Genomic DNA, 24,508 nt, shown 5'->3' with positions numbered 1-24,508 from the left:
CATTTTCATCAGAAAAAAAATGGCAATGCATTACGGTCGATCAGAGTCACAAGAAGCCGTTTACAAATGACTCATTTCAGACTAGTTTCAATGAACTTTGGTTGGTATGTTTCCAGACACAGATTATAAATGAGTGCTTATTGGTATCGTAAATTTTTGGTGAATACACGTCGCTCTTTAAAAGTTATATCTTCATATGATTGTTATTGTCACAATAACCAATGGTAAACCGTTCATTTTGACACATTTTTAGCACATAACTGTTTTTTTTTTCTGCATGATCCATTTCAGCAGCGTCGATCCATTTTCATGATTGGAAGGGGGGGGTTAATTGGAGTTGAAATATAATATGCGCGAGGGAGCGGAGCTCTCAACGGTGGAAGGGGGTTCCACGCGTCCCGCGCCAGATTTTGAAGATTTTGCGATTTCAGACCTTGAATTCAGCGTTCTGGTGCACATTTCTGGTGATGTTTTTTTGTCGTTTTGTTTTATTTTTGTTTTGTTTTTTTACTTATGAGACTCTTTCTCAGTACACACTTTTCCTGAATGTGTGCTTTCTTTCCAATATTCAGGTATGTTAGGAAAGTCCATTTGATTTGAGTAATACATCATTTTAAATCTTAGAGTCTCCTCTTTCAGATTATGCTCTTAACTAAAATTTCATGTGTGGCGACTTTTTGTATGTTTTGTGGTGCAGGGTCACATAATGCGATGGTCAATGCTCTCACCTCTAACACTAGTGTCATCTATTTATGTTCAATTATTCCTTCTTGAATTTCCCATATGTTTTTTTTTTTTCATTTTCTTTAATATTATTCTGAATTATTTTTTCCCACAGATTCGAGATCTGAACTTGTATCTTGCCAGCCCCATTGACGATTCCCAATATCAGTCCTCGGTGGGAGGAGACGTGGCCAAATGGGTGTCTACAATGCCGTGTCTTGCAAAATTCAGTCTGGAATGCCCGTACCTGACCCATGATTTCTTCTCAACAGCATTCGTCTTAGCATCATCCTGCCAGGTATGTCATCTTTGACTATGCACTATTTCCAATTCTCAATGAAAATACATACCGACTTCATGGGAAAAAATAGTAATAATAAAAAAAAAAGAAAATCACATAACCCAAGCCTTTATTACGGATCATGTTATCATTCTCCATCCATTCAAATGACGTGCGGGCAGTCATGCTCTTGTAAAATTTTAAAATGCCTAAAATAGTTTGAAATGTATTCAAAATGATTTCTAGCCCAATTGAAGCATTTCGAAATTTGGGGCGGGCGTACGCGCGGGTGAGAGCATTTATTGATATCGCATGTATAGACCATTACCAATTACATAAAATACGTATTTGCCAAGTTTTATTACAAAATGACGTTTACGAATGGAGATAGGGATTATAATGTGGTTTTAGAAATTGACGTAACGACGTCAAGTTTGACTGATCACATTGATATTTAAGTTTTTTCATCCTTCAGATATGAGACATAAGTTACATAAGTTCAATGCAATTTGCTAACGAAATATTAAAGAAAACGTTAACATTTAAAAGATGTACAGAAAGAAAGAAAAGAAGAAATAAAAGATTCGTACAAAATAAGGTTGTCCTTGATTGCATAAAACAAAAAGGAAATAAATTATAAAATGTGTTTGTACTGACTAAAATTAGGTCTATCCGTTCAAGTCGAGATTTTGGGTCGATTAAAAATGAAAATTGCAATACAGATCCAAAAGAGTTTTGACAAAATATAGTAAATATAGTAATCGACAACTGCTTATCAAAAAGCATTGCTATATAGATTTAACGAGTAAAGATATTGTTATTTTGTGGCCTATCCCATAACTACCCCCCCCCCCCCGAATGCACTTTCTGACCGAGGAGGAAGGAAAAAAATATATCGGAGAAAAAGTAGAACGCGTGGAATGAAGTTCTCGACCCGAAATTGGAGCCTTATTTTTTTTTTTTTTCAAACCGAAACATAATTCTAAGAAGTGTTCAAAAATTAATTTTCCACTGTTTGGAATTCGCGTGAAATACATTGGAAAGGTCTACCGAGAAACTTACCTGGCTCATGTGTTTTGCAAGTATCATGAGTTTGGACTATTTTGATATCGAAGGGGTAGAATAGCCCTCCCCGATCGGTTTGCGATTTTTTTTTTCGTACATGGAAATGCTATCGGACATGAACTATTCAAAAGTTGAGCTGAAATTTTGAAGTGCGCAAGTGCGTAGACTTTGCTGAAATTATGTAGCTTGGCCAATTTGTACACGAATGAACGGACTCGCACACTATACATGATCGCGTGTGATCACTGCGTGCGGACATACGTGCTCGCTATTCAGTTTACATTCGATTCGCAATTCATGAGTGCTAGCGCCCTACGTATTTTTTTTTTTTTTTTGAGAAGTGTGCACTACCCCCTGGTTGCCCTCTCTTTCTGCCCTTCATTTTGTTGTCGCTCTTGCTATATTTCATCGCGCCTGTCTTCATTTGATTCTGCCACATGTCAGTATAAAATAGTAATAGTTTAAATACAATGCGAGATTCAACAGGTAACCAATGCAATAAGGACAAAACAGAGGTAATGTGAGTATTTCTCCTGGTAAGGGTAATCATGCGGGCTGCTGAATTTTGCAATTTTTATAACCGTGAAAGGTGAGATTGTGGTAGCTGAGATAGGAGTGCATTACCAAAGTCAAGTCGGGATAGTATAAGAGCATGAACTATTTTTTTTCTGTGGCTGAACGAGTTAAATACTTGCGAATAATGCCCAAATTGCGTAAATGATATCTCACGGATTTACAGACAGCAGAGATCTGAACAGACATGGACATTGTAGAATCAAATAATACTCCACGCTTTCTACATGATTTAGATGGGGCAATAACCACATCATTGTCAACCGTTAAAGAAGGAAGACTAACCTTGTCAAGTAGAACCTTGGAACCAATAAATAACAACTCTGACCTTTTCTGATTTAACTTCAATGAATGCGAGCTCATCCACTTTTTGATATCATGGATGCAAGCCTCAAGTTTCTGAATGATGCCAACGACATTGGTTTGGGTAGGTGGAAATGATGTATATATCTGGATATCATCAGCATAACAATGATAGTTAACCCGTTCCTTCCGCAATTCTCTGAGTACCGTTAATGCCCCCAAACGAGATTCTTTTCGCTCATCGACAGAGAGGCACACATGTTGGTGATCCGGCTGTGTGAAGGCAGTCAAGCGGTTCATTGTTTCCCCCTTTCCACGGTCAACTACATGTGCCAGTGAACAATGGAAATATCGATCGGGTGCGAGGTATGAATAGTGCGTGCGCTGATGAGCTCCCAGAATCTTTCGTTCTACACAAAACCAGGTACCTGAATGAGGTGCCTGGGGTCAGCCAACCCGCATTTCTAACTGATATCAGCCTTGATCGCTATGTACATGTTCGTACGAGTTTACAGCAGAACAAGCAAAAAACTAAATCAGGAAAAGGTACATAATACTGTACATAATACTGTAAAACACGCATTTTTTCAAAGAGAAGGAGAACAAATCCTGATAGAGTAAACTCTGATCTTTTTATCAAACCCACTTTTCTGAGCATTTTAATACAAAGACACATGAATTTAGGCCACTGAAACAGGCACCCCTGTCTTCAATTTGGTAAACCAGGTTCCCGTAAGGAACGGATTAAAAGAGTGACAATGTAAAATCTCTTTCAAACCAGTCAGATAAATCGAGAAAAGCGTTGGGCCCCCGACAGATCCTTGTTGGACACCACAGTCTAATGGAGCAGGATCAGATTTTGCATTACTAACACAAACAACCTGAAACCTTTCAGATTAGTATGACTTGAACCACTCAAGAGCTTTACCATAAAACACCTAATGACTTCAAAGTATTCACCAGAATCGTATGAATAACGGTATCAAATGCTGATGATAAATCAAGCAGTAAGAGAATAGTAATCTTTCCATCATCCATATCTCTCAAAATATCATTGGATAAGTTAACTAGTTAGGTCTCAACACTATGATGCTGCCGATATGCTGAATGACGGTTATCTAAGAGATTATTCTCCAGCAGATAGTCTGATAATCGTGAAAAGACAACACGCTCAAGGATCTTGGACAAAAATGGTAATGCTGCAGCGCCTCAGGATCAAGGGATGGCTTCTTTAACAAAGGGTAAACGTAAGCCAACTTCAATGAGACTGGGACTGATGCCTGCTGAAGACTCAAATTAACAATGTTGGCTATTATACGTGCAAAAACTGTAGCAAACTCTTTCACTAAGATGGCAGGAATCGGATCTAACTCGCTTGACTTCGATAATATGTTGCGCAGAAGTTTCTCAATCTCAGCTGGAGTGGTGGTATAGATTCAAATGATAACAAAGATGCACTTGTTTGCAAGGGTGGTTGAGGGGTGACATCTGCATGAAACTTGCTACATATGTTACTAATCTTTGACTTGAAGAACTGGATGAAGAGCTGTGCCAAGGATTGAGCATCCATATGAGCTGGAAGGGGTGATGACGTCTTACGATTCAGCAGACGATTAGCCACACTAAATGTGACCGTGCATCAAAAAACGAACAAAAAGTCGCACGCACTAAGTTTGCGTGAGAGCTGAAAATAGGTGCAATAGGTCAACCTTGCCAATCTTGACTTTTATTTCTAAAAGAGCGAGTCTTCTTCTACATCGTGCTAAAGTTTGGGTTTATAAAACGAAAATTAAATTGGGCTATTAGCAGTTTTTATTGAACACTTTTTAGTAGAATAGCGTGATTAGGTGTTTCTCAAAGAGTCCCCTTCTCATTTCCTAAAATCCTGTTCATGCTCATCACTTTGAACTCCAATAACTTTAGAAGAGATAAAGCTACTGCTTTGAAAGTTTGCATTGACCATCAACAGACTAAGTTGATAAAGCATGCACAATTTCAGCTTAATTTGTTAATCCCTTCATTGTTGTTGCTCTGATGGTTATCATCCTGTCATTTGTTCCCTTTATTGTACAGCTAGCGCGGCTTGGTAAAGGTTTAACGCTTGAATAGACCGTTTTCTTCAGAACCTCTTTTCTCGGTTCACACTTATCTAGCGTTTGTACTTTCTTGCCAATATTTAGATAGGTTAGGAGAGTCCATTTCAATTGAGTTATATATCAGTTTAAATCTTAGAGTCTGTTCTTTCAGAATCAGTCCTTAAATAGAAATCCATGTCTGGTGACTTTTTGTTCGTTTTGTGATGCAGGGTCACAAATAGACGCTTCGAATCCGATCCGCAGTTTTCAATGAGACTAACATAGTAGTTACGCTTGGCCTTGCGAACAAGAGAATGAACAATCTGTCTCTGATGGGAGTGCAACTGCCGATCTATCTCCAGTTTGCCTTTCGTATGCCAATTCCGTTCAGCTTTTCGACAGCTACGCTTAGCAAGGATGATCTCATGAGTATACCATGGACTTGCGGACTGATCCCTCCTGATGCACATCTTAGCAGGTGCGACAGTGTCGAGAATGGTGCCTAGATGCGAGTTATAATTGTCAACAGCACTGCACACATCCAGGTCAGATGAAGACAACTTAAAGCATTGCAAACATCAGCAGCAAATGCAATCCTGTCTATCGATCTGATATTTCGAACAACCTTGAATCTCCTAGTCTGGCGAGGTTTATCAAGATGGAGGTTGCAAGTAATGGCAGAATGATCAGCATGGCTAGAGAGCAATTCACTGAATTTCTTAGTGTTGGAAGAAGCCAAATTGTCCAGATGAACATTCAAGTCACCACATATCAAGAGAGGTGTCGGACGAAAAATGTTATCATCGAGCATGGATGAGAACTCATCTAAGAACTTAGTGAAAGGAGATCGAGTCCCAGGTGGCCTGTAGACAACGACAATATCGGTGCTGATGCTGTTTGATGTAACAGTACCTGACATCACTTCAAAGCTGTCGTAGACAGAAGATGGTTTAACACTCGCGTTCAGTTCATTGCGGTAAAGGAATCCAATGCCTCCACCTTGTCTACCAGGTCTGGGTCGGTGCTTGAAGATAAAGTCATCTGGACAGACGTCAGCCACCACTTCATCATCACATGGAGTAACCCATGTCTCACAGACGCATACAATGTCAAGGTGCTTATGACAGAATCTCGAAATTCTGAAGATTTATTCCTGAGTGAGCGAGCATTAAGAACACCAATATTCAACGAATCGAGCCTTGCTTCCACAGAAGAGGTTTCGTAGGAGAGATTAGTAGATCTCTCTTTGCATAGTTGATGTTCATGCTGCTGCTGTCTTCTTCTCCTTCTGAAGCCCTTGCCACCACGAAGAGTTTTCCTTCTGCGATGAATACCCAAGGCTTTGATTCTGCTGAACAGTTCATCAGGCAGTCTGGTGTAGGGCACACGTCGAAAAAGCACAGGTCGAAAAGAGTGGTACCAGTATATAAAATACGCTATCATGAGATCCATCATGAGGGTCTGATGGACCAGGGTTGGTGCTGACATCTCCAGATTTCAGAAGTAAGAGCTCAAAGGTGGCTCCACCGGCTGACTGCTCTCCGGTCTCCGCATATAACATGTACCAGCGGGGTTAATTATAATAATAATACAGGGTACTTATAATACGCAAGTTCCGCATAGTTAACGTGCTCAAGGCGCAGTAGAAGAGTAAGTTATGAAATATAAAATCCTTACACAAACATGCACATGAAAATGAGTGACACAATAATAATAATGAAAAAATACACATCATAATATACAATTCTACTGGAAAATGGTCATGAACAAATGAGTCTTGAGGGCAACTTTAAAGGAGTCAACATTCAAAATGTGACGGATAGCTTGAGGCAACTGATTCCACAGGTAAGGTCCAACATGTGCAAATGACCGATCTCCCCTTGCACTACAGCAAAAAAGAAGACAACGAGAGTGAACTTGACCAGATCCATTGTTGACAGGAATGTTATTGTCCAAGGCCTTTTGTATCCCAGGGAAGGTTGAGTGAGCAGGCTTTAATGCTGAGAAAACATGGAGTACACATTTCCAATGCCTTGCAATGTACCGTGTTCCGTGAGGAATAGTACTGCACATACATTTGAATACCATTTAACATAGTTTCCAAAGATCTGATTCAGTTCAAAATCCTAACGAAATATCTTAAGGGACATGTGTACGTGCTTGCAGAATATTAACCCGTTCCTTACGGGAACCTGGTTTACCAGGTTCCCGTGGGAGCAACTGATATACGGGAACCTGTTTTACCAGGTTCCCAAAATGAAGACAAGGGTACCTGCTTTAGTGGCCTAAATTAATGTTTCTTTGTGTTAAAATGCTCAGAAAAGTGGGTTTGATAAAAAGATCAGAGTTTATTCTGTCAGGATTTGTTCTCCTGCTGTTTAAAAGAAAGGGGGTTTTACAGTATTATGTACCTTTTCCTGATTTAGTTTTTCGCTTGTTCTGCTGTAAACTCGTACGAACATGTATATAATGATCAAGGCTGAGATCAGTTAGAAATGCGGGTTCGCTGACCCCAGTCACCTCATTCAGGTAACTGGTTTTGTGTAGAACAAAAGATTCTGAGAGCTCATCAGCGCACACTCTATTCATACCTCGCATCCGATCGATATTTCCATTGTTCACGGGCACATGTAGTTGACCGTAGAAAGGGGGACACAATGAACCGCTTGACTGCCTCCACACAGCTGGATTACCAACCTGTGTGCCTCTCTGTCGACGGGCGAAAAGAATCTCGTTTGGGGCCATTAAAGGCACTCAGAAAATTGCGGAAGGAACGGGTTAAGCTTGTACTCTTAATCTGTACGTAATGGTAGACAACTGATGACGTTTCTGTTGAAATATTGCTCTTCCGCTAAACACTTTCTCCACTTTAGGCGCATTTTACAGAAACTCAATATTTTGACCTCTTATTTCACTATCCCATACGTCAATCCTCACTCTCAAATAATAACATACCTTTTTAAGATGTATCTAATCTAGGCAGTCTCTATAACCCAACAAACATAGAATAGTTTTCATTACGGAGGTTCGCATATAGCTCACGCACGTTCAGAACAAACAAGATGTTGAACAATGCAGCTCTCTTGAGTTGGAAACGCATTCTATACACAACAAACAGCAATTTCATGTCGAGAGCAACCTCCTCTGCAAAATCCTGAATAAATATTGCCAATTCTCAATCATATAAGCTTTTTTATCTTCTTATACTGAGGGATCAAAGAAAACAATTTTTCCATCTCTCGTAAATGAACGTACAAACGTAAGTGTAGTCTCAGTGACGTCGTCCATCCTTGAGAACGAATATATTTATCAAAATTTCGTTATCATGAAGAAAGATTCAGGTCCTCAATTTGTTATCTAAAGTCTACAATGCAAAATTTGCTTATAACGAACATGGTCACAGCTATAATTATGACAGAGAATTAACATAGAAAAACAACAGAAATGTGCTCCGTTATAGAAATACCAAGTTTAGCTGGGGAGGGCAAACGAATACGTGTAAATAGGAAGAAATCCCTCTGTGTGTGCTCCTTGTGTTACACACTGTTACCGAGGAGAATTTGTGTTATTGTTTATCAGTCAGAAATGATAATAGGTTCGATACTGCGAAGTTTCGTCATAACAAGACAAAATAAGTCCATATAACTTGGATGGATGTTTGTGACTTCGATATTATACAATATGGTTTGTTATAACAAACATTTTGTAGCGCGTCATTTCGGAGGCTCATTATTCATACAGTTTGTCAATATGAAAATTGATAGAGTTCGTATAATTATGAAGCTTTTTTGTTCGGTAAATGATAGGAATCTCCGAAGGTTAATCGAAAGGTTCATTAATTGGAACATGAAAAATCATGTTCGCTTATCCAAATGTGGAGAAACAAGTTAACAACTGAAATTCTTCAGATTTCAAAACCTCAGAATAACCGTTGTCACCTAAACGAATATCAGGCCCATTACACTTTTAGAAGAACGGACCTAGAAATAATTATCCTTAATATTTATTTTTCGGACTAACAAACTTTCGGAATAAGAACATTTTAACAAACCTCCTGAATTAACTACAAACATTTTTTTTTTTCATTTTCGGAATAACAAACCTTTGGACATCGGAGTAACGAATCTTTGGAAGAGCGAACGTATCAAAGTGCAACCTTAAAGCTATTCTTAATCACTACTTTTTTTAAACATGTGTTTTCAAAGTAAGCACAAAAGCACAAACAAATTGACGATCTCTCTGTCTCTTCAATGTAAAATGAGAAAAAAAAAATCTTGGACAAAATTACAAATGAACATTGCTTCTCATTGATGAGTATAAAACAACACCATGTGATGATAAGCGGAGGATTTGTGTGTTTTCATCAGACAATAATTGTATACTGCATTATTTTTGTTCGCTTGTGACGGCATTTCGATGAATAAAAAACATAAACAAACAAACAAAAACTTCTCCAGAGGAATTTGGTATAACGGGAGTGCACTGGCAATTCTTCTCTCTGTGTGTTGGAGCTCGATCCCTTCTCTGTTTCTCAGTCATTTTCATTCAACTGCTTCCACGTCCTTTTGAAACTTTTCCGTTTCTTATTCAACACATGCCCATTATTACAGACTTCTTCCGTCATTATCCTGAATGTGATTGCGTAGCACTTTTCGGATTTGTTTTGGTTTGTTTTGTTTTGTTTTTGTTTTCTGTTTGGTCGCAGCATGTTCAGGCTATTGAGGGAATGAGAGAAAAATCGTCATGAAGAGAAAAATAAGAATGCATTAAGGCATTTAATATCATGACAATTACAGCGAACGTCCGTTATGGAGACAAAAACTGGATGTGTTCTGTTTGATACGGCAGCTACCATATTCAAAAGATAAACACTTGGAGCACTTGTCACTAAAAAGTGGCACTGATCCTCTTTCTCCTACTATGTAATCCATTGACTTATTCTACCAACGAACATCCGTGACCAAAACGTTTTCTGTTTGTTATTACAGGTAAATTGAGTGCTGAACGTTATTCACTTTTGGGTATGAGCGGCTCGGTGATTTGGCAATATTTTCAAATAACATTAACTTTATGTGAAGTGATATATTTGTAATTATCAGAAATTTCCTTTCTCGGACAGAACGTCCGTGAGGGAAACTTTCAGAACCTGTAACAGTACGAATTGTCTCCAGAACCTCATTAGAAAGAAATTTAAAAGCACAGAAACTACAGATTACGCAAAATTCAATTTTCCTATAACTTTGTTTTCAGTGTTCAGCTGTTTTTGTATAATTAGAGGGAAAACAAGCGTAAAATTGTAGTAGATTTTCAACTGTTTGTTCATCATGATCACATAACGCCTTAAAAATTCTGAAACTACTGCTCTAAACTCATTGTTTACTTTGTAAAACTTTATTTGTGGCTATTGGAGCCAAAAGTTTTAAAGAATACAGGACTCTTTCGGGACAAGTTATCCCTATCGGAGGGATTGCATACATCACGGACGTTCGTTCTACTACTAGGGTCATGTTCTAGGACGGATAACTAATTGACAGAGAGTACCTAGCCTTCCTAACTCTTTCAAAAATTTGAAAAGGTACACTGTAAAAACATCGGTGTTAGATTTAACACCAAGGGTGTTAAATCTAACACCGATCAAACTTCAATAAAGGACCACACCCACAGGTGTTAAAAATGCACTGTGATGGTGTTGAAAAGTGTTCACCTGACACTTTGTGGTGTTAATTTGACACTGTACCTGGTGTTATTTTGACACTGTACTGGTGTTAATTCAAAAATGACACCACATGGTGTTGATTTGATATTTGCTGGTGTTAATATCAATGGTTTAACACCCGTCCAGCTTCAATAAGGGACCACACCAGCTGGTGTTACTTTGGTGTAAATTTATTTTCACATTTTTTCAAAAATCTAGTATTTTAATGTAAAATTCTTGATCGTCTTGTTAAAATTAAAAATCAACAAGAAGTGCAGTTACTAAGAAACTCTTCAAAAAACAGTTTAAAATTTGGAAATGACACCCGTTGGTGTTAATTTAACACCATAAATGAGCACCGAAAATTTAACACCAGCTCGGTGTTCACTATTTAACACCGGACTTTTTGCAGTGTATTGTCAATGCAAATTATAAGAAGTTTGACATCCTTACAACATGTGTATTGCTCAGAGGGGGATCAGGAGGTGAATTTTCAGAGAAAATATCAATTATTTGCTTGGTTTTCGTTCGATGAATTGCATGGTCCAAAAACTGCGGACGAACCTCAGTCCGCTCCAAAAATGACATAGAGCTCCTCGGTTGGAGAGCCAAAGGTAAAATGCAACTTCGCCATCAAAGCAAGATGGTGTCCCACTCGAAAACGTTTTGATAATCACGGACGTTCTTTTTTTCTCGGATGTTCGTCTAAAAATATATTTTCGGTTCCTATTTGACAAAGGATGGACAGAAACTCAAAACAAACATGTCATGGTGTGGCTAGATCTTAGTTGATTACGACTCTGAACAATATCGCCAATAACGTTTAATCGGATACGATCTTTATTCGAAAATAGCGGAAGCACGTCCGTAACGAAAACTGAGTATAATTTTGCATAAAAGAATATTACGTCCCATGTACAGCCAGCAGACGTACAATTTTTGCAGGATATGTTCATTAGGTGGAACACCAAATTTTCGTATACATTACAGTTGGAACAACAAAGTAGAATTTGCAGCAGCGATAGAAATAAAAGCATCACGGACGTTCGTCTGTTTAGGACTTTGATATTTCAATTGTTCTCTGTAATTTTATACGTGCTCGTAAAGTTCTTATAATTTTGTGGTTCATACCCGTGATATGTCAGATCCAGAACATGGTCAGATATTAGATGCCACGTACGATAAAAAATGCACATCATTAGTTTTAAAAACAAAAATTATCGTGAAAATAGCGTTTTTACCGTATTTTTACGCTTTAAGTCCTTGTCAAATGAAAAGTATCAGGCAAAAGTCAACCAAACCATATATTTCCCGAAAGGAAATTTGCCAATCTTTGAGATGACATGAAAAAATCTGGTTTCTTAGACCATCCTGGCGTGTTCTAAGGGAAAGAATGTCATAAGGTGCGAAAATTGGCAATTGTACATCGTTTAAAATTCTCACCCATATAGCAATTTTAATTAGTATATATGTGACCCTGCACATCAAAACAAACAAAAAGTCGCCAGACATGAATTTTTAGTTAAGACCATATTCTGAAAGAGCAGACTTTAAGCTTTGAAATGATGTATAACTCAAATCAAATGGACTCTTTTAACCTATCTAAATATTGGAAAGAAAGCACAAACTCAGGAAAAGTGTGAACTGAGAAAAGAGGCTCTGAAGTATAGTGTCTATTCAAGCGCTTAATCTTTACCAAGCCGTGCTGGCTGTGCGATGAATGGGACAAAAAACAGGACGTAAACCACCAGAGTAACAGCAATGAAGAGATTATCAGATTAAACTGAAATCAAGCATGCCTCATTACCACATTCTGTCCATAATTAATGCCAACTTTCAAAGCAGTAGCATTATCCTTTCAAAAGTTATTAGAGTTGAAAGTGAAGAGTGTGTACAAGGTTTTTCAGGAATGATAATTCTAAAGACACACCTAATCACAATATTCTACCAAAAATGTTCGAGATAAACTGCTAAAAAAACATACTTTCCTGCCCGTTTTATGATACCAAATTTTAGCATCATGTAAAAGAAGACCCGCCCTTTCAGAAAATATGAAAAAGTCAAGTTCGGCTAGGTTGACCCATTTCACTTATTTTCAGTCCTCACGGAAAATCAGTGTGTGCGACTTTATGTTCGTTTTGAGGTGCACGGTCACATATGCCCCTGAGTATGGAAATGCATGTCTGGCTGGTCATCGGTGGTGGGTGTGGCCAGGAGGGCCATAAAAAGGACCCCCCGAAATTAGGCTAGTCTAGCTGAAAAAGTAACCTCTTGAAACCAGCGGGACATTGTCAAGCATAACCCAAGATTCAATAAAACGCCATTGCTAGACATTTTGGGTGGTGGGGCGTAGCCGCCAGACGCAAAATATTGGCATGCCAGAATTAGGCTAGCCTAACTGAAAAAGTAACCCGATGAAAACCACTGGAACTTCTTCGTTACACTTAGAGGATAAATGCATGACTATTGCCAGACGTTTTAAGTGGTGGGGGTAGCCGCCGGACGCCCTCAAAGACCCAACTTTTTCCAGCTAGGCTAGCCTAGCTGAAAATAACTTAATGTAACCCACTAGCATTTGTTCGTTACACTTACAGGATAAATGCATGACCCTTGCTAGATGTTTTAAGTGGTGGGGCGTAGCCGCCAGACGCCCTTAAAGACTCAACTTTTTCCAGCTAGGCTAGCCTAGCTGAAAACAGTAACGTAATGAATATGTCTTATGTTCGCATGTTGCAACCTACGCGGGAAAAATAACATAACACAAATCTAAGTTTAATCATCCTTATGACACTTCATTTAAATAATTATTTTGATCACCTACAAAAATAATAAGTTTCTCTCACAGTTTCATGTGCAAAAGTCATGTCTTAACAGTAATATAGCAAATGGTCATTAAAAAAAAAGATAAATAGAAATAGATGTGTCATACAATTTATATATCAAAGCAAAGCTTGGCATTTCTCTTCAACTTTGCTCACTATTATATCCAGCGTAACAGAAATTTGTAGAAGTTATATAGATTGGAAAAACAGAATTCTTTCTCAAAGCATGACTACCTTCGTGTCTCAGAATAACGTGACACGCAGGAGGTTTCCACCACGGCAAATAAGGAGTTAAAAGAAATAAATGCCCTACTATTTAGCCTCCAAAATGACATTTTTTATGTAACTCAGTTGCACAACTAAAGATGACGTATTTTTAAGAGCTAAGTGTAAAATCCATGTTGCTGTATTTTGTCGAATCAGAACAAATCTGTATATGTTTTGGTAAAAATACCGATTTTTCTTTTTTTACAGTGTATTTACGAAATTCTTAACTCTTTATGTGCCACATTCGCACGTCCGACTAGTCGACGGCGTGCCAACTTCGCATATTCTGCTCAAACACACAAAGCCACCAAAACCGATCGATCAATCGCAAGTCCCGCGGTACAATGAAAGCGTTTCTCGCGTTTTTGTTTCTCTCACATACGGCATGCATTCTATGTGGTGATTGACTATCAAGCGGTGTTTCCAACCAGATTTGCGTGTACCTTCTAAGTTTCGGTCACGGTTTTATGTGCAAAAGTTATATCTTTACAGTAAAAACAAAAATAAAATAGATTAGTCATACAATTGAGTATATGAATATAAGAACGACCCAAGTCCATGGAAGACCATTTCGAGTAAACTAAAAAAAAACTTCATATCTTTTTAGTTTGTCCAATAATATTCTATTTAAATGTGATGGGAAGGCAAGATTGTATATACAAATTAGAACATATATTATCATGACAATTAACATTAACATTAATTGTGGAGAGGCCATTTTGTGTGATGGACTTGGGTCGTTCTTTGATTCATATACATGATATTCTGCTATAGAGATGAGAGAAGGACGAGAGAGGGCGCTATAATATGAATGTAAGAATGACCCAAGTCCTTCATTCTTACATTCATATAAGATTTAACTCATTTATTTCAGGCACTTCCGGGGGTAATTAGGATTTATCATTTTTGACCCTGCACCTCAAAACAAACAAAAAGTCGCCAGACATGAATTTTTAGTTAAGACCATATTCTGAAAGAGTAGACTTTAAGCTTTAAAATGTGACCGTGCACCTCAAAACGAACATAAAGTCGCACACACTGATTTTGCGTGAGGACTGAAAATAAGTAAAATGGGTCAACCTAGCCGAACTTGACTTTTTCATATTATTTTCTGAAAGAGCGGGTCTTCTTTTACATTATGCTAAAACTTGGTATCATAAAACGGGCAGGAAAGTGTGCTTTCCTAGCAGTTTACCTTGAACATTTTTGGTAGAATAGTGTGATTAGGTGTGTCTTTAGAATCCCTTTTTTATTTCTGGAAAACCTTGTCCACACTCTTCACTTTCAACTCTGATAAATTTTAAAAGGATAGTGCTACTGCTTTGAAAGTTGGCATTAATTATGGATAGAATGTGTGAATGAGGCATGCTCAATTTCAGTTTAATGTGATAATCCCTTCATTGTTGTTACTCTGGTAGTTTACTTCCTATTTTTTGTCCCATTCATCGCACAGCCAGCCCGGTTTGGTAAAGATTAAGCGCTTGTATAGACACTGTACTTCAAAGCCTCTTTTCTCAGTTCTCACTTTTCCTGAGTTTTTGCTTTCTTTCCAATATTTAGATAGGTTAGGAGAGTCCATTTGATTTGAGTTATACATAATTTTAAAGCTTAAGGTCTGCTCTCTCAGAATATGGTCTTAACTAAAAATTCATGTCTGGCGACTTTTTGTTTGTTTTGAGGTGCAGAGTCAAAAATGATGTATAACTCAAATCAAATGGACTCTCCTAACCTATCTAAATATTGGAAAGAAAGCACAAACTCAGGGAAAGTGTGAACTGAGAAAAGAGGCTCTGGAGTACAGTGTCTATTTAAGCGCTTAATCTTTACCAAACCGCGCTGGCTGTGCGATGACTGGGACAAAAAACTGGAAATAAACCATCAGAGTAACAACAATAAAGGAATTATCAGATTAAACTGAAATTAAGCATGCCTCATTAACAAATTCTGTCCATAACTAATGCCAACTTTCAAAGCAGTAGCACTATCCTGTCAAAATTTATTAGAGTTGAAAGTGAAGAGTGTGGACAAGGTTTTTCAGAAATGAAAAAGGGATTGTAAAGACACACCTAATCACACTATTTTATCAAAAAATGTTCGAGATAAACTGCTTAAAAAACACACTTTGCTGCCCGTTTTATGATACCAAATTTCAGCATAATGTAAAAGAAGACCCGCTCTTTCAGAAAATATGAAAAAGTCAAGTTCGGCTAGGTTGACCCATTTCACTTATTTTCAGTCCTCATGCAAAATCAGTGTGTGCGACTTTATGTCCGTTTTGAGGTGCACGGTCACATTTATACACAGGATGAGTCCATGCATAAGCTACAATATCCCATGTCAAACTGAATTTGGCCAAAAATTGGACTTGGGTCGTTTTTATATTCATATACTCAATTTATATCGACGCAAAGCTTGGCATTCCTCTTGAACTTTACTCTTTATTATGTCCAGCTTAACATAAATTTGTAGAAGCTATACAGATTGGAAAAAAAAAAACAGAATTCTTTCTCAAAGCATGTCTGCCTTTGCGTCTCAGAATAACGTGGCACACAGGGGGTTTCCACCAGTGCACATAAAGAGTTAAATATGCTCCTTATTTATCATGTGCAACGATTCACATTCAACGTATATTTCTATTCCATCAAAACGAAAAAAAAAAAACAATGTTGGATAGAATAATATCATTCTGTGCATTAAAATTAAATCATGCCTGAGTAAATCTTCCTCATTTCAATTAACCCGTTCCTCACGGGAACCTGGTTTACCAGGTTCCCGTGGGAGCAACTTATATACGGGAACCTGGTTTACCAGGTTCCCAAAATGAAGACAAGGGCACCTGCTTCAGTGGCCTAAATTCATGTTTCTTTGTGTTAAAATGCTCAGAAAAGTGGGTTTGATAAAAAGATCAGAGTTTATTCTATCAGGATTTGTTCTCCTGCTGTTTTAAAAAAGGGGGTTTTACAGTATTATGTACCTTTTCCTGATTTAGTTTTTTTGCTTGCTCTGCTGTAAACTCGTACGAACATGTATATGATCAAGCCTGAGATCAGTTAGAAATGCGGGTTCGCTGACCCCAGTCACCTCATTCAGGTACCTGGTTTTGTGTAGAACAAAGGATTCTGAGAGCTCATCAGCGCACGCTCTATTCATACCTCACACCCGATCGATATTTCAATTGTTCACGGGCACATGTAGTTGACCGTAGAAAGGGGGACACAATGAACCGCTTGACTGCCTTCACACAGCTGGATTACCAACCTGTGTGCCTCTCTGTCGACGGGCGAAAAGAATCTCGTTTGGGGGGCATTAAAGGCACTCAGAGAATATTGCGAAAGGAACGGGTTAATGTTAGAAACTGTTAGAATACGGAATCTGTAAAAAAAAATGATAATAATAAATTATACTAAGTTTTAAAGTATTACCAAAACTACATTAATATCGTATAAAATATTTTGCCTTAAAATCACGTAAAAATAAGTTTAGAAAAGTTAAGATAAAGTACGTTTATGGGCTAGATAAAAACAAACACCTCATAACTGCTGTATGCACTTGAAACAGAACAAATATGTTAAAAAAATGTCAAAAATAAACGCACATGCTGCTTTATTCAGTTCAAACAGAACAAATCTGTATATTTTTCCGTAAAACTACAAATATGTTTATAGTGTATGTTATATTGATATTACCATTATTTTCGTCATTTTCACAGGATTTTCTTTTCTTTGTAATTTCCTTGATATGTGATATTTCATTTGTTGTTGTTTTCCCCAGATTCAGGATCTGCACTTGCATTTTGACAGCCCTCCTGACGATTCCCGATATCAGTCCTCGATGGGAGATGAGTTTGTCAAATGGGTGTGTGCTATGCAACTTCTTTTGAAGTTTAGTCTGAGATGCCCTTACTTTCCCGACAGTTTCCTATCAAAAGCCGCCGTCTCAGCATTATCATGCAAGGTATGTAGTCTTTAGCTCGACTGTCATGTGTTTTTGGAAACGAAATGGCAAATCATTTGAAAAATTAGTAGAAACAAATCATGTGATACTTTCTTGTTTGATTAGATTGTATTGATCTAGCAAATCGACCTCAGTGTGTGGTATTTTACAGTGTTTGAAACTCTAGTTTTTCCAAAGTTTTCCCCTCAAAGTATGAAGGAAAGGGACAATGAAGACAGTTTGCTACAAAATAAAATTTCAATTCACTTCAATTTTATTTCCAAAATGCATAGCGCTATGAAGTATATTATAATTTCGTGAAAGGCATGCGATGTTTTATCCGGATAGGCATTGTAACATTTTGCAACTAACTTCTTCCAATACAACTTTTCACAAAGATAATTGTAATTTTTTGTGACCGTGCATCACAGAACAAACAAAAAGGCGTACCCCTTGATTTTTCGTGAGCACTCAAAACACGTGAAATGGGTCAACTAAGTCAACTTTAAGTATTTCATAATATCTTCTGAAAGTGATTTTGCATTATTTTTTGATACTTTTGGGATTGTAACACGAATTGAAAGATTTTATTTTTTTTTTTTTGGGGGGGGGTAGAATTATCAGGTAAGTATGTCTCTAGGCCCCTTTTCATTTCTTGATAACCTTTGGACTATCACACTTTCAAGTCTAATAACTTTTGAAAGATAATGCTACTGCTTTGAAATTTGGTAATGATCGTGGACGGACTGTGTTCATAGAACATGCTTAATTTTTAACTTAATCTGTTAATACCTTCATTGTTGTTGCTCCCTTTCATCACACAGATAGCGCGGCTTGGTAAAGATTAAGCGCTTGAGTAGACCCCGTACTTTAAAACCACTTTTCTCAGTTAACACTTTTACTGATGGTGTGTTCTTTCCCCCAGTATTTAGTTAGGTTAGTGGAGTCAATTTGAATTGAGTTATACATCATTCAAAGCTTAATGTCGATCAGCTCTTTCAGAATCTGCTCTTAACTAAAAATCCATGTCTGGCGACTTTTTGTTGGTTTTGTGGTGCAGGATCACGTTTTTGGTTTGGAACTTGTGATAGACGGAGGGGAGATTGAGATTAGTAGATAGATAGAGAGATTGTGTGAGGGAGAGTGAGAGAGAGAGAGAGAGAGAGAGAAAGAGAGAGAGGGTCGGGACATCCCTAAATTTGGTACTGTAGTGGCGCCCCTCCGTCACGTGTATCATTCACTGTTGTGGGAAATGTACTCGTTAGACATGAATATTCACAGAGGGACAAGAAAAGGACCATTAGAGCTTCGTTACACACATGCGCAGACAAACAGACGCACAGACACACATTATGTGCCCCCCTCAACAGACAATGACGTTGAAAACAAAACACTAACTATGTGATTTTAATAAATATCTTTTTCTGAACTAACACGATGTTTCATTTAAATGTAAATGTAAAACATGTTTTTCTAGTGATAATAATTTGTTTTCTATTGATTTTTTTTTTTAGATGATATAAAATACACAGTTATAATTCGAAGTTTAACAACACTCTTTTCCATGCAAACTGTGTAATGATTTCAATTCCCTTCTGTAAAAATCTCTCTCTCTGCGAAGTTTTGTCGATTGCCAAAGTTAAACTGAAAAATATTAGGCAGAGTAGGTCAGGATTGTGATCCAGTAATATCATTAGAATAGCCAATTGTTTCACATGTGGAGGGGAGGGGGATCAAACAACAAAATATGGCTAGAGAAACAGTATTCATTTTACAGTCGCAATAACGGGATTGTTGATTATGATGATTACGTTATTTTTTATGAATATCATAAAAGGGCGATATATTCCCTAATCAAATTATTGGTTTGGAACTATTGCTATTAAGCCCAACAGAAATTTCATATCGATCCATCACTTAGCAAGAATTGTTCGTTTGTTTGTTTGTATTAAGTTATTTTTTAATACTTCTCATGGACACACGCAATATACACACTGCATTTTTGACATATCAATCGGGCACAGCTTTTGATTTGGTCTAAATTGTTTTCAGTAACGTCATAATTAGGTGATCCGAGTATCCTCTCGGATCACCTTCTGTATCTGTACGGATTCTCTCTTCTTTCTTTCTTTCTTTATTTCTCCCCAAAAGTTGTGCAGAGGTTAACTCGAAAAGTTTTTCGACTATCAATTGCAAACTTGTACCATACGGATGTATCATGTCCCAAAGACGACATATCTAATAAAATCATTGTAATCAGACGACCGTGACGTCACTATGGCGTTATTACCTGAAATCACATTCTCATTGATAACTCATTAATGCAATGAGATTTCTTCCATGGAATGTACATGTACAGTGTACGTCTCATATAGTTCAAGTCAAGCTCTTTCTACTCATATTCTCAAAATTCATGTTTACACTCAAAACGTACGCGTACGCGCGCGTTGAAATGTTGACATGCTCCAATCGAGCTCATTTTTTTTCTTTTTTTTGCACTCGTAACATATCCCTTGGAGCATATTTTGGGAAAAAAAATGAAAAAAAAATTGACGGACGCGTAAGCGCGCGCAAATATATGAACGCGCAGCTCGTATGTAAGAGAAATTCCCTGTTTTTTATATGGGTCGGATGTGTAAAATGTCAAGAAATGATCCTACCAAGTTTCAAGTTGATCCAACTCAATATGACGTCACACTGGCCCATCAAAGCTGAAATTCCGCGCGCGCGTCAATGGCGATACACAGTACATTTATACCAAAAAACTCTCTAATTTTAAATTCCATTTATCTCGTCACGATGAACGGTGACCCCCTATTTTCTTTACATATTCTGAAAGCTGGTGAGTTGTATATATCATTTCACGGGTACCCAATGCTGACAAAATGATTGAAAGATTTCAAATTCCTTAAGAAAGGTAAATTCTCAAAATGACGTCATCAAATTTCAAGTTCACTCGAGAGCATCTGACTTATCCTTTGCCGATTTCCACCCAGATTTCAGTATGTTGTAGCTTATTGAATGCTTTTTCAGAAACGTACGATCAGAATTTGTAATTGATGACGTCATCGCCTCGTAAAAATGGATTGAAAGTAACTTTGTCAAATTTGATCACTTTACGTGTTATTTCAGATGTGGGAGTGCAGTTTTCTGGATATGAAAATTGACATGAATGTCTTTGTCGAGCAGTAGCTCACTTACCCTTCATAGAAATTTCTCCCAGATTTTGATATACTGTAGCTGAGACTGAGGCCTATCTAAGTGTGCCCTCCAATTTTTTTTTTTTCGTACCACATCGGAATCACGTCAAAAAATTTGGTTGAAACTGATTTTTGATTTGATTTGATTTATTTCTGCTTAATTCCGTTACATCAGACATGATTAGTACACGTCAGTTATGAAAAACAGTATATCGACACATAATTCTTAGTACAATTATACAAGACAAATACAAACAGCTTAGGGAACTTAAACAGTATGGTCTCCAATATAAGCCGAGGCTTGACGGTATGGAGACTATGCTTAGCTTCTACTGAATAGAATAGGGGATAGAGAGAGAGAGAGAGAGAGAGAGAGAGAGATAGGGAAGGGTAGGGGGGAAAGGGGCAAAGGGAGAAAAGGGAAAATTACAGAGTGTGTGTGTACCACTCCAACTACTTTACAATGATAGTAATGGTGATGAATATGATATGTGACCGTGCATCACAAAACGAACAAAAAGTCGCAAACACTGAGTTTGCGTGAGGAATGAAAATAAGTGAACTGGGTCAACCCAGCCGATCTTGACTTTTTCATATTTTCTGAAAGAGCAATTAGTCTTCTTTTACATTATGCTAAAATTTGGGGTCATAAAACGGGCGGGAAAGTATGTTTTTTAGCAGTTTATATGTACCTCGAACATTTTTGGTAGAATAGTGTGATAAGGTGTGTCTTTAGATTCCATTTTTCATTTCTTAAAAACCTTATACCCACTCTTCACTTTCAGCTCTAATAAATTTTGAAAGGATAGTGCTACTGCTTTGGAGGTTGGCATTGATTATGGAGAGAATGTGAAGAGTTTGTTTGCAAAAACCGATAAGTCCATATTTGCCAAATGGAGATATTTGCGATTAAAGGTCAAGAAAAATAACGAGAATAATAAGAAAATGTTTGCTTCTTTTGACCACAACTTCAAAAATATACCTTTATATTTAGTGATCGATGTATCATTCAAAAGGTATTATTTTGTACTTTATGACAGAGATCGTACTTCAAAATCTTCAAAAATGGACTTATCGGTTTTTGCGAACAAACCTTTCATATGTCAATGAGGCATACTTGATTTCACTCTAATCTGATAATCCCTTCATTGTTGTTACTCGGGTGGTTTACTTCATGTTTTCAGTCCCATCATTGCACAGCCAGCACGGTTTGGTAAAGATTAAGCGCTTGGATAGGCACTGTACTTCAGAGCCCCTTTTCTCAGTTCACACTTTACCTGAGTTTATGATTTCTTTCCAATATCTAGATAGGTTAGGAGAGTCTATTTGATTTGAGTTATACATCATTTTAAAGCTTAAAGTCTGTTCTTTCAGATTATGGTCTTAACTAAAAATTTATGTCTGGCGACTTTTTGTTTGTTTTGTGGTGCAGGGTCACATATAATAATGCTATCAAAATTAACACGTTCAGTTGCCATTGCCGGAGTAATGATTGAATATGCACTATGAAAATAGTAATGTGTGTATACAAAGTATTCCATACATAAGGTTATCTGACATGAAATAAAATATATCGTGCTTATTATATGTACGCAGTGATGGTAAGGCACATCGTATACATACATATACATGCTCATAATTTATAAGACACATGATGTACCTATCCTACATACATACACGTACATACCAATATTCATAATGTATATTTGGAAAAATAGATAAATCGATAACATGTATGCACACATCATGTATCACGTACATATTCATATACATTTGATTATATAAATACAATAAAGAAATCAGAATGTTATCTGGGGAACACTGCTTAAGGATGTGAAGTTCTACAGCCTTCTTAAATGAATACATAGTGGTCATGTTTTTAATTTCGGTGGGAAGGGAATTCCAAGTGTCAGGGCCGGAGTGTCTGATAGAATGATGCGCGAGTGCGGTTTCGGGGTTAAATAAATGCAAATTTGTGGATTGTCTGGTAGGATAAGAGTGAATCTCTGAATTTGACCGAAATATTCTGTTAAATATTGGAGGCAAGAGGTTTGACTTTAGGCAAAACATAAATACAGCTTTTTGAAGAAAGTTTATGTCATTTATCTTGAGGGATTTAAGCCGGAAAAACAATGGGTCGGTGTGATCTCGAGAGCGTGCTCGACTGCACACTCAAATTGCTTTTTTTTTTTTCTGCAGGAGAAGTATACGGTCTGTGTTACATTTGTGGGTTGTCCAAATAATGTTGCAATACGATATGGCAGAATTAAAGCATTATACAGGGTAAACAATACACGAGTTGGTAAAAAATACTGAAGCTTAGTTAACAGGGCAACGTTTCGGTATACAGACAAAATAATGTGTTTTACATGATCATCCCATTTTAAATTGTCATTTATATACACACCGAGAAATGTATTTAATGTTTTCCTTTCAAGAGATGTACCATCAATGTACAATTCATATTCTGATAAATCAGCTTTGTTTGCATCTAAAATGAATAAAATTAGTTTTGCTTAAATTTAGTGCCAGTATATTACTTTTAAACCATGTAGATAATTTCGGTAATTCATTGTTCAAAGTAGCAACTAGGTGGTTTAGGTCACTATGTGAGCAAAACACATTTGTATCATCAACAAATAATATATACTGTAACATAGATGATGCGTTTGAAATATCTCAATGTAGATTAAAAACAATAACGTCCCTAATATGGAACCCTGGGGAACTCCACATGTTACAGGTAATGTATTGGAAGACACTGAATCAAAGGAAACAAATTGTTTTCTACATAACAAATAGTTTTCAAACCATGTAAGTGCAGTACCCCGAACCCCATAATGTCGTAGCTTATGTAATAATATTTTGTGGTCAAGAGTATCGAATGCCTTGCTTAGATCCATAAATATACCAATTACATGTTTACGATCTGCCAATGCATTCGATACTCTGTCAAATAACTGCATTAGCGCGTGATCAGTAGAATGATTAGTTCGGAAACCGAATTGATCAGGATTGAAGAAATCATTCTGACATAAAAATCCACACAGCCTATTATAAACAATTCTCTCGAGTATTTTTGGAGAAACTAGAGAGAATGGAAATGGGACGGTAATTAGCTACACATGTGGGATCATCTTTTTTATAAATCGGTATCACTTTAGCAATTTTGAAAGAACTTGGAAAAATACCAGAAGAAAGAGAAAGATTAAAAATATGGACTAACGGAGACACTATTACCTATAGTCTGCTTAAGTAAGTCGGTGCTGATTTCATCATGACTGACATAATAACTATTTTTAAAAGCACGAACAATTCTTAATATTTCAATAACATTAGTTGGGTTAAAAAAATTAAAAAAAATGGTACTTGGCTTTTTTTTAACTTATATTTTTCATTTTCTTTGGCAAGTCTTGTTCTCCCTTCCTAACATCTTTTTCCTGAAACTTTTATTCTTCTGTTTCAAATTTCTAGACAAAACCATAGCTTTTTCTTTATTTTTCTTTCTTTCTTCCATTTCCTGTGTAAGACATCAAGAACAACAAGTCATATCAACCCCATATTTTGCACAT

This window comes from Diadema antillarum, unplaced genomic scaffold (genome assembly GCF_040938485.1).
Source record: "Diadema antillarum isolate AM-2024a unplaced genomic scaffold, OU_Dant_1.0 seq00000481_RagTag, whole genome shotgun sequence".
In the NCBI taxonomy this organism is placed as follows: Eukaryota; Metazoa; Echinodermata; class Echinoidea; order Diadematoida; family Diadematidae; genus Diadema; species Diadema antillarum.
This window is presented reverse-complemented; position numbering follows the sequence as displayed.